The sequence below is a fragment of the Astyanax mexicanus genome, chromosome 24 (genome assembly GCF_023375975.1).
Source record: "Astyanax mexicanus isolate ESR-SI-001 chromosome 24, AstMex3_surface, whole genome shotgun sequence".
Classification (NCBI taxonomy): domain Eukaryota; kingdom Metazoa; phylum Chordata; class Actinopteri; order Characiformes; family Acestrorhamphidae; genus Astyanax; species Astyanax mexicanus.
This window is the reverse complement of record NC_064431.1, coordinates 19,358,931-19,369,694: the sequence shown is the minus strand read 5'-3', so window position 1 is coordinate 19,369,694 and position 10,764 is coordinate 19,358,931.

Genomic DNA, 10,764 nt, shown 5'->3' with positions numbered 1-10,764 from the left:
GGAGCAGCAGGTGGGATTGGAGTGGTGAAGAGGGAGGTACAGAGGGGCTACAAAACAAGAGCCCTGCTGCTCTGAAAAATAACAAGTATTAGGAGGCTTCTAAAACATTGCAGTATTAAATATGGCTTAAATAACAAAGCGCATAAAATGTTAAAATTTTGTGTGGTCTGGTTTGGGTTTATTGGTGGGTTGTGTTGAATTTGGCTCGGTTGCTTTTGTTTGGTGAAGTTTGGTTGGGTTGGATTGGTCTAATGTGTTGGGTTGGGTTTGGTTGGTTTGATTTGCTGGTTTGGTTTGGTTTAATAGCTTGCAATGGTTTGGTGTGGTTTGTTTGTTTTGGTTGGTTTGATGTGGTTTAGTTTGGTGGGTTGGGTTGTTTGGTTTGATTTGTTTGGTTTATTTTTTTACTTGGGTTTTTTGGTGTGGTTTGGTTTGGTGGGTTGGTTGGTTTGATTGTTTGTTTGAGTTGATCTGTTTTGTTAGCTGGGGTTGGTTTGTTTGTTGGTTTGGTGGATTGTGCTTGTTTGCTTGGGTGGGTTTGGGTTGATGTGGTTTGGTTTGGTGAGTTGGATTGGTTGATTGGATTTGTTTGTTTGGATTGGTTTGGTTTGGTGGGTTGGATTGGTTGATTGGATTTGTTTGTTTGGGTTGGTTTGGTGGATTGTTTTAGTTGATTTAATTTGTTTGCTTCGGTTAGATTGATTTGGTTTGGTGGGTTGGTTGATTTGATTTATTTGTTTGGGTGGGTTATGTGTGGTTTGGTTTGGTGTGGTGGGTTGGGTTGTTTGGTTTGATTTGTTTGTTTGGTTTGGTGGGTTGTTTGGCGTGATTTGTTTGTTTGGGTTGATGTGGTTTGGTGTGATGGGTTGGATTGGTTGATTTGATTTGTTTGCTTGGGTTATATTGATTTGCTTTGGTGGGTTGGTTGATTTGATTTGTTTGCTTGGGTTAGATTGTTTGGTTTGGTGGGTGATTTGATTTGTTTGCTTGGGTTGGATTGATTTGCTTTGGTGGGTTGGTTGATTTAATTTGTTTGCTTGGGTTAGATTGGTTTGGTGTGATGGGTTGGATTGGTTGATTTGATTTGTTTGCTTGGGTTATATTGATTTGCTTTGGTGGGTGATTTGATTTGTTTGCTTGGGTTAGATTGGTTTGGTTTGGTGGGTTGGTTGATTTGATTTGTTTGCTTGGGTTAGATTGATTTGGTTTGGTGGGTTGGTTGATTTGATTTGTTTGCTTGGGTTATTTTGGTTAAATGTGGTTTGCTTTGGTTTGAACATGGTTTACATCACATTCTCACCAGAGGCATATTCTCACCAGACCAAGGTGAACAGAGAATGTGAGCACATTGTGTTTTTACTGATTAGGACCCAGTTTACCAAAAGCATCTTAGAATTAAGAACATAAAACTAAAGTAACATTTCTAAACACAAATTGAAAAGCCAGCAACAACAACAAATGTAAACACTTTTAAAATGAAATAATGAACCTGCTGCAAATCCTTACATGCCCTTAGTTCAGAAACATATTATAAACATATTATAAATCCCTCCAATGGCTTTGTGTTCCTGCCTAAAAATGAAAGCTAGCATTTGGTGGTATATTTCTGATTCTCAGGGTCGGTTGTGTCTGAGTTTATTTAAACTGACCATCGTTAACAAACTGACCTTTGACCTGTGATATTTTACTGCTGTCTCACTGCCGGCCTGGTGGTACACACAGCATTTGTCTGGCCTGAGGTGGGTACACACACACACACACACACACACACAAATATCACATGGTAAATGAAAAAAAAAGCTGAAACACCTCCTCCCCTCAGAGTCATCAGCTGCCCTCATTAGTCTGAGTCCAGGACGTCAGAAATTCCGGGGCTAAGTGTTCTATACAGCTCGGGGGGTGACGGGGGGAAAGAGGCACTTTCAGAGTTTTTAAAATGTAAAAAGTTTCTAGAATTATATTTACGAAATTAATTATATAAAAAAATCCATTAAAAACTTCTGATCTGATCTTATAACAAAAATCACTTACTGGCTCCTTTCATGATTTGCATTCATGTTTGTCTGTCTGTATATCTGTCTGTTTATCCATTTACTCATCTCACCTTCTATCCATCATCTATCTATCCATCCATGCATCTATCTATCTATCTATCTATCTATCTATCTATCTATCTATCTATCTATCTATCTATCTATCTATCTATCTATCTATCTATCTAACCCTACATCTATTCATCTTTCCATCTATCCATCCATCTACCTCTCTACCATCTACAAACCAATCTCACTATCCATCCATGCATCCATCTATCTATCTATCTGTCCATCTATCCATACATCTATTCATCTTACCATCTATCCATCCATCTATTTATCCATCCATGCATCTATCTATCTATCTATCTATCTATCTATCTATCTATCTATCTATCTATCTATCTATCTATCTATCTATCTATCTATCTATCTATCTATCTATCTATCTATCTATCATCTTACCATCCATCTATGTATCCATCCATCTATCTACCATCTACAAATCAATCTCACCATCTATCTATGCATCCATCTATCTATCCATCCATCCATCCATCTATCCATCCTTCTATTCATCTACCATCACTCCATTCATCCATCCATATATCAATCCATAAATCTACAATCTATCCATCCATTCATCCATCCTTCCATTTATCAATTTATGGTCTATTTATCCATACACCAATTCATCCATCCAAATATCAATCCAACAATCCATCTATGCATTCATCTATCCATCTATTGATCTACCATCCTCCCATCCATTAATCCATCCACCAATAAATCTACAATCTATTCATCCATTCATCCATCCTTCCATTTATCAATGTATTGTCTGTTTTTCCATACACCAATTCATCCATCCAAATATCAATCCAACAGTCCATCTATCCATCCATCCATCTTTCTATCTATTGATCTACCATAACTCCATCCATTAATCAATCCACCAATAAATCTATTGATCTATTCATCCATTCATACATCCATTTATCAATTTATCATCTATCTGTCGATCCATCCATTTTTCCATCCATTTTAAATTTAACAATCTATCTATCTATCAATCAATTATACACCCATCCATTCACCAAGCTATCATCTATCTATTAACCTATCATCTACCCATCCATTTGTCAATCTTTTATCCACCAATCCATTTATCAATATTGTATCCATTCATTCATCAGTCTTTCATCCACACATCCATTCATCAGTCTTTTATCCACACATCCATTTGTCAATTCTCTATCTATTCATCAATCTATCTATCTATCTATCTATCTGTCTGTCTGTCTGTCTGTCTGTCTGTCTGTCTGTTATTCATCTATCCATCCATACATTCATCCATCCATCAATATCCACCCACCAATCTATTCATCCATACTGTTATAACTGTGTATAAACTGGAGTTTCTGAGAAATAGATCATCATCATCACAGTTTATCTAAACCTGGTTTTCTGAATATATTTACTTTTAAGATCCTCTTAATTTGATAAAATCTGAAAGCCTGTAGAAACACAGGAAGAAGAGATAGATTTTAAAGCTTTTCTGGTAAATCTTAGTCAGATGCTGTGTAAATCCACCATCCTAACAGGAAATCTGCAGCAGACAGATCACCACTTAGGTATGACTGGGCCGACACATGCGGACGTCTGTCTGTAGAACTGATCCAGGAGATAGAAGATAAACTCATCTACAAAGAAAAAGCTACAAACCGAATAGTTGGAGTTATTTGGGGAACCCTTGGTCATGCTTATTAAGCTAAACATACAGAAATATTGTGTACCGGGACATGCCGGAGGTCTCGGCCTGGATTTGTAGAGGTTCCTAATGGTGTCGGGCTGTAATCCGTCCAATACAGTTTAAATATTCTCACACACTTCCTGCTGCAGATAGGCTTTGTGATTGGAGCATAGGTCTGGTGATGTGAGTGGCCATGCCATAGTATCTTAGGCTTACTTGCCATTAACTTTAACCCCTTATAAGGCCAGGATTTTTTTCTCAATTGTCTGCCTGACATTACACCACTAAATCTGGAGGATTTCTATTTAAGCATTACATAAAAAGCTTTTATGTTTATTAAGGAATGTTACTAAAAAGCATAATTGTTATTGTAGTAAAAAATATAAAAAAATGGCACTTTCCTAAATTTCCATTTAAAAATCAGTATTTTCCTGAATACAAATTAAATAGTTAATGTCCTCCAGACTTTTGTTTTGTTATGTTTGTCTAGTTTTTACATCTATTTTCAAACATGCAGAATTTGGGTTGATTCCTGTTACTGATCTGGAATTATTAAGTGGAGTAGAGAGTGAAAAGTTAATCAGTTAATCAATCAATCATCCTTTAGTTTCACTCTGAAAAACATTGAGGCTGACCCTCATTTACAATGTTGCCGAGCATTTACAGCATCAAAGGGATTAAACACATTATAAGGATTAAAATTGTAAACAAAATAATGATTAAAAGACATTTCATATATAGATTAAAAATTGTATATATAACATTTATATGTAAAATAGAAAATTCTAAAAGACCATAAAGAACAAAATTGATACATAAAATGTAAAACATTTACAATAAAAGTTAATAAAAAGGTAATAGTAAAGGTAAAGTAAAATGAAAAGAATGATAAGAAATGATAAAATGAATAATAATGAATATAAAAATCAAAATATAAAACATTGGAATAAAAAAAAGTAATAATAAATAATAAAAAAGTAACAATAAACAAATAAAAATAAATAAAAAAAATAAATAATAGGATAATCGGGTTTGTGCTCTGCAGCGCGTCCGTGTGTGTCAGGGATGGGTGCAGGCAGGAAGACGTGGAGGCGGACGCAAATGCAGGTAAAGGAAAATGTATTAAATAAATAACAAAGAAACACGGAACAAAGAAATAAACCAAAACAAATGAGAGATAATAATAGAACAAAGGGGAGGATAACAAACAAAAACAAGGAACTAAAAAACAAGATAAATAAAAAAGAAATAAACTAAACAGGGTAAGGAACATAAACAAAGGAATAAACAAGGAAGATACTAAGGCGATGACTGTGAAAAAACGAGAAAGCAAACGCGGGAATGACAAACAACAGGGGTTAGTGCAAAGACCGACCACAACAAACTGACACAGGAGGACTATATATATACAAACAGAAAACACACACTAAACACTAACACCTGGGGCTAGGGGCGGAGCTACAAATTGGACACACACGTGACGGAAAATTACTGGGGGAGAACCACAGAGGAGCATGGGTCACGTGTGGAACATACACAGAGAAACATGAGAACAGACAGGAAACAGGGCAAAGACGTGACAGTGTGTGTGTTTAATGAGCGGGGGTGTATGCTGCAAGCGTGGCGCACCTGTAGGAATAGAGTCTGACTGTTGACTGTTGTCTACACCTGTGTTTTTTTCACCTAAACTCACTTCCAGACCACCACACCCATCAGTGTAGATTTATTCCTAAACTCTGATGCTATTTTAACTGCGCACCATGCACAGGGTGAAAGGTAGCGCCCTGACTGGTTGCAGGACCTCATTAACGCAACGTTAGGCTGTGAAAGTTGCTGGAATGAGGATCAGTCCAGGCTGCAGCTCAGCTCTCGAGGCATTGATTTGTTGCTGACCCAGATTTTACGAGTTTAAAGTCTCACACCAAGCTCTCTCTTTCACTGTGGGATCTCCGATCACTGCCAAGCTATAATTCACACATTACGTACAAATCGCATTAGCTTGTTTAGCAGTTTGCGCACGTTCAGTTCTGACAGTTTCTGTTTAGCTCCAGGACTGTATGATCTATGTAGGACCTAACTTACTTTATGAAGAGACACATGACCAGTTAAAACCCATGAATCACACTGTAATACTTCATCTTCCTCTGCTCTGGTCCACGGATCTTCAGGAAAGATTTATGTTAGGAGATTTTTCTATAGCAGTGCATTCATTAAAAACTTTTTTATTGCAAAATATAAAAAATATATATATATAATGTATCATATTTTTCAAACTACAGAGCACACTAATAATAAACGTCTATTTTCTGGTAAATTGTTATACATAAGATGCACTGGATTAACATATTATTATGTGACACTAGTAAGGAACATGGGTATCGCCATGTTTACATTACATTAATTGGCAATTAAAATTTGATTTATTTGGTAAAAGTTGGTTTATAAGTATTTCATTAACCTTACAGTTAAAATTAATTGTCATTTTTAGCTTTTTATCAACGTTTTAACCACATTTTAACACCAATGTTTTTTTTTCATGTACCAGCTGGAAAGGTGTTATAGATTTCTTTTGTTTTTGCATTTTTCAGATTAGCCCCAACAAACTTTAATATCACACAATTATAACCTGAGTTAATAATAAAAAAAACACTTTTTAAATGATGATTTCTTTTATTAACCCTTTGAACCCTAGCCTGTTTGGTGTGTTTTTTCAGTTCCTCTTTCAGGTCTTATAACACAGTAATTATATCAGACAGACACATGCCCTGATCTCTTTTACTCCAGAAACCACAAGGCTGCTAAAAAATATAATCATTTAAAGTGTAAAAGGAAGCAGAATTGTTATATTTTTCTGGAACTGATCATGTTTTGGTCAAAATTTTACCCAGCGCCTGTTTTTTTTTACTTATTTTTGAATGTATAGACTTTAAAAATATTCACACCTAAGATATCTTTTCAAAAATGGTTAGACTAGAGTGTTTATGAGTTGAAAGCATAAGAATATTGATGATTAAAATTAATTATATGGATTATTAATTATTACTTTGATAAAATACACGGAGAAACAGCATCAGGCGCAGTTATTTTTCTTGATAATCACACCTCTAGGATACTGTAGATACTAAAAACCACCTGACACTCAGAGCAGCCTATGCCTTTCAGTATTTTGATCAGAACACACAAGGAAAACTATATACAATAAAAATGAAAACTTTTTAAAAGTTTTTTTTAGTCTAAATACATTTTAAACTTTTTTTTAGTCTAAATAAATAAACATATTTAGTGCAAAATAGCTACTTAGTAAAAATGTGCAAGTAAAATAAAAACTATATAAAGTAGTGCGCAGCATACCTAGCTTTAGTTTGAGTAAAGCAGGTAGTTTCACACTTTTTCTGTGGACACTTTTGGGTCATTTATTGATATTATTTGATTTGAAACATCATATAAATATGTTTGAAGCACTAAAGGTAAATAATATTGGTAGGGAAAGGAGATTTCTTGAAGAAACTGCTTTACCGCCCTGGGATGTGATCACTATTTTTAGAAAGAGGAAGTTCTGTCCTTTCTAATCATATATGGATTATGTTTATGTGTAAAGGGATTCCTGAGTAATTAAGCTTAGAACACAAGATGTGATTTTGGATTGAAAATCCGTCCGTAGGGTTCTAAGGGTTAAAATAAAATAAATAATATAAATAAATTGTATTGCAAAATATAAAAATTTGATATATAATGTACCATATTTTTCGCACTATAAGGTGCACTGTCAATAAACGTCTATTTTCTGGTCAATTTTTATACATAAGACGCTCTGGATTAACATATTATTATGCAACACTAATAAGGAACAGGGGTGTCACCATGTTCATATTACATTGATTCCCAATTAAAATTGGGTTTATTTGGTAAAAGTTGGTTCATAAGTATTTTGTGAACCTTACAGTTAAATTTAAATGTAATTTTAGAATTTTATCAAAGTTTTAACCACATTTCAACACCAAAGTTTTTTTCATGTACCAGCAGGGAAGGTGATATATATATTTTTTGTTTTTGTATTTTTGTCACACTTACATTTTTCAGATTATCCAACAAACTTTAATATCACACAAATATAACCAGGTAAAAATAAAAAACACTTTTTAAATGATGATTTCATTTATTAAGAGAAAAAAAAATATTCAAACCAATCTAGCCCTGTGTGAAAAAATGTTTACACCCCTATAAATGAACTGTAATTAATCACATTATTTGGAAAGCTGAGTTCCATTTGACTACTAACAACAACCAGGCCTGATTACTGCCAGACCTGTAGAATCAAGTAATCCCTTACAGTAAATAGAACCAGTCTGACAACATGAAGCAGCTAAAAGAGCTCAAAAAGCAACATAGTATTCCGAAATCTGAAGAAATTCAAAAACAGATGAGAGATCTGTCTGAAAGTCATTGATCATCTATCAGTCTGTAAAAGGTCTGAAAAAAGTCATTTCTAAGGCTTTAGGACTCCAGCAAACAACAGTAAGAGCTATTATTCACAAATGGAGAAAACATGGAACACTGGTGAACCTTCCCAGGAGTGACCAGCCTACTGAAATTACTCCAAAAGGGCATTGATAACTCATCCAGAAGGTCACAAAAGAACCCAGAACAACTGCAGCTTAAAGAACTACATGTCTCACCTGCCTCAGTTAAGGTCAGTGTTAATGTTAATTCAGTAATAAGAAAGAGAGTGAAAATTGTCTCCATGGAAGAGTTCCAAGACAAAAAAACTCTTCTGACCAAAAAGAACACAACGGCCCAGCTCACATTTACCAAAAAAACATCTTGATGATCCCCAGAACTTTAGGTAAATATTTTTTGGACTGACGTGACAAAAGTGGAACTTTTTGGAAGGTGTGTGTCCCGTTACATCTGCTTGCTACTTTAACAGATGGAACCAGAAATTCTGCTGTTTACCAGACAATTTTGAATACATCTGTTCGTGACCTCAAGCTCAGGAGTACTTAAGTCCTGCAGCAGAACAATGATCCAAAGCACACAAAGTCCACCTCTGAATGGCTTAAAAAAAAACGAAATGAACATTTCGGAGTGGCCAAGTCAAAGTCTGATTGAGATCCTGTGGATGATCTTAAACAGGCTGTTTATGCTGGAAAACCCTCCAAATCTGTAAAGAATAGTGACGCCAAAATTCCTCCACAGAGATGTGAAAGACTCGCTGCCAGTTATCAGTAAAGCTTGATTGCAGTTGTTGCCGCCAAGTGTGACACAACCGAGTTATTAGATTTAGGGGGCAAATACTCTTTCACACAGGGCTAGATTGGTTTGGATAGTTTTTTTTTACTTTAATAAATAAAATACTATTTAAAAAGTGTTTTTTATGTATTTATTCAGGTTATCTTTGTCTGATATTAAAGTTTGTTTGATATAAAAAAAATCTGCATGACAAAAAACGAAAACAAAAGAAATCTGTAGCTTTACAGTGAATTGTTGCAATAGAGTGTGCAGAGGATGTGAAATTAAAAAAATTACAGCAATTGTTTACGCTGTTAGTCATGTTGTGCTTTTATAACGGTACATTTCAACAGCACTGTTCATTTCCTCCTAATTCCTGAGTACTGAGTGATGCATACAGCAGCCATGAGTCAGTCCGGCTGTTGAGTAATGCTGTAGACGCTTCTGTGTAACACCACCCCTCCTCACCCCCAGCTCTCCAGCTCATCCCAGAAGTATTGGACGGAGCACCAATAGCATCATTCCAGAGAACTCTCCAGAGATTTTCACTGCTCCACAGCTCAAAACTGAGAAGAGGATGTATACCCTTCTAAATACTCCTACTATCTAGGGCATCTAGGTCATTATGGCAATAGGTTCAACGGTTTATCTACTTCTAAAAGAGTCCTATTCTTTTGGCAGTACTTCTCTAACACAAGAAGAAGACAGATGGAGCCAGAAAGATTCAAGTGATAGGAATGAATATTGATGGGGATTCATGCTAGACTATTATGAACAATACGTGACTCAGATTTGCAGTGTCATCTTCAGTGATTAGTCCTGAAGACTTTTGTCAAACACCCAGAAGTACTTTGGCACAAAAAAAAAATACGTCTTGTGCGTCTCGAAACGTGAAAAAGGCATAAACTAATTCTCTTAATTAATCATGGGTGCGTTTTTTAGGGCGTAACGTGAAATAAACCAATCAGTGTGTCACTTGCCATTTTTTTTAGGAGACAGGTGAGCTCTGACTTTGGCGCGTTTGTATCTTAACAGCTCATCGTTTTGTGCGTATCAGCAGATGATACTGACCTGCGCATTCACGCTCTAAAGGTGAATGCAGTTGATTTAAGGGAACATCAATGATATTTTATTCTTTTTTTCTGTTTATTTGAATTAAAAGTTGTGTTTACTCTCCATGTGTGTCTTTAATGAGCAGGTGGATGAACCTATAAGAACAGACTCTGACAACTGACTGTTGTCTAGGTTCATTTCAGTCAGTGGCGCACCTATTGTTTTCCACCGTCAAAAGCCAGAAATTTACCTGGATACTGACCACCACGCCCATCAGTGTACATTTATTCCTAAACTTCGACACTATTAAACTGTTGACTCTGTATAAGATAGCGAAGAGCATCGTGAAACACCTCTTGCGCAAATTGTACGATAGGGCCCCTTGTGTCATGGTGTAGGATGAAACTTTGTACAATGCCACATCATGCTTGGTCTTCATTACAGGCACTTTTTTACTAGCTAACATGGCGTTACTGAGGTCCTACAAAAAGATAAAAATGTACCTTTTCTGAATGCACACTCCAGTGTGCTATTCCAACAGGATAATCTCAAGAGCTTGCGTTGATGACACTAAGATATAATGCCATGGCCGGCCAGATTGCCAGACTTACTGTATACCCGATTGAAAATGTGTGGGATGCTATTGGACACAAAGGGAAATTTCAAAGCATTTTCTTCCTCTTTCTTTCTCTC